The sequence below is a fragment of the Vombatus ursinus genome, unplaced genomic scaffold, assembly GCF_900497805.2.
Source record: "Vombatus ursinus unplaced genomic scaffold, bare-nosed wombat genome assembly UNPS02014821.1, whole genome shotgun sequence".
Classification (NCBI taxonomy): domain Eukaryota; kingdom Metazoa; phylum Chordata; class Mammalia; order Diprotodontia; family Vombatidae; genus Vombatus; species Vombatus ursinus.
Genome location: NW_020954599.1, coordinates 10,755,066 through 10,756,817, shown reverse-complemented (window position 1 = coordinate 10,756,817; position 1,752 = coordinate 10,755,066). Strand labels below are relative to the sequence as shown.

The 1,752-nt window shown below is 35.5% G+C and overlaps 1 non-coding gene across 1 annotated transcript; it reads left to right on the top strand.

Moving 5' to 3' along the window:
• The first annotated feature begins 755 nt into the window (after positions 1-755).
• LOC114024593 lies at positions 756-860 on the top strand. The gene has a single exon (XR_003566921.1). It is a non-coding gene; the product is annotated as a U6 spliceosomal RNA (small nuclear RNA).
• Positions 861-1,752: the final 892 nt, after the last annotated feature.

Here is a 1,752-nt window from a genome sequence, read left to right as displayed (position 1 = left end):
GCTGTATGTGCTGTAAATCATAATAATCATAGAAACTGACATTCATCATTTCTGAAAGCATTAACTCTTCTAGGTACTGTACAATATTTAAGTAACCACAATGAAATATGGTTTTGGACCCCTGAGAGCTTACTATTCAAGAGAGACAATTACAATATCTTATCAGAGCCATTTAGAAATGAATTGAACAAATATACATATTGAAGTCAAGAAGCCAATTCAGTAAAGAAGCCTTGTTTTTTTTTTTATAGTTAACAGCATGCACAGTGTAATGAGTACTTAGAATTTCAGTGGCATGGGCATTCCTTCCACTGATTAAGACCCCTCTATATAATGGACCATTTCATGACTGACATGTATTTGTTGCCCAGTTCATATTTTATGCCTTTCCAACTTGATAAGACTCACCAAAATTTGTGTTCTGTTGGCAGAGCCTTTGAGAACCCAACATCACCCCCTTCCTCATGGTGAGGTAGCTGCACAGGACTTTAAGGGTCATGTATGAAAATATGAGTATTAACAACTACCATCAAGAAGAGAGTCCCAACAAAGATATTTAAAGGCATGCACCAAGGTGCACATTAGAGGGAAAATATGTAGATAGATACCCACAGATATGTATATGTACACCACTCTATGTCTAACATTCATCATCTATCAATCAATCAATCAATCATTTATATCTATCATCCATCAATCAACCATCTAACATCTATCTATTGTCTATCCTAACTACCATCTATCAATTAATCAGAAGTCTCTATGGAAGCATGTATACCAAAATTAGGATGATACAGAGAAAATTGGCATGGCCACTGAGCAAGGATGACATGTAAATTTATGAAGCATCCCATATATGAAAAATGCTTATTAATTGAAAAATATCATCTATCTATCTATCTATTCTAGCATACTAGTTTCTGTAAAGTCTGTTGTCTGTAAAACATTGGGGCAATGTCATTGTATGTACATAACACTTGGTAGAGGTAAGGAAATTGGGTTTTGGGGAATCCTTGGAGAGATGGATGAGAAGGACAGACTAGAGAAGGGGATGAAGGATATTATTTCAGATTCTAGATGGAGAGTTGAGACCTAAAGAAAATCTGTCTTGAAATAGAAGGCAAGTTTTATTTTGAATGTTCATTTTCTTTGCTAACTTAATTCTGTAGACTGGTTCTTTATCTAAAGGTTGGGTCTTTTTTTTGCCTCCCCCCCTTCCTTCCCCCTTGTGAGTTAAAGGCTTTGTTAGGAAACATCACCTTTCCAGCACCAGATAAGTGGCAAGAGCATCAGGGCTGGTGTTAGATGACCTGGGTACAAATCTAAGCTCTTTTACTTATTCTCTGGATGTCCTTGGTCAAGTAATTTTCTCTGGGTCTTAGCTACCTCAATTATAAAATGAAGGAGTTAGATTCAATCAGGGATTCTTATCCTGCTGTCCATAAACTTGATTATTAATAAATATTTTTGATAACTGTATTTCAATATAATTGTTTTCCTTTGTAATCCTATGCATTTTTCATGCTTCTGAAAAGGTCCACAGGTTTCATCAAACAGCAAAAAGGGCTCATAATACATAAAAAGATTGATATACCTTAGATAATCTCTAAAGTCCTTTCTAGTTCTAAATCTTATGATCTATTCACCCCACCAATTCTTATTACAAAGGGACAGAAAGGTTGCCAGTTAATTGCATTATATTGTAACCATCAAAGTTTTGGTGAGTCTGAGTCTGCCTAAAGCCTGGAAACC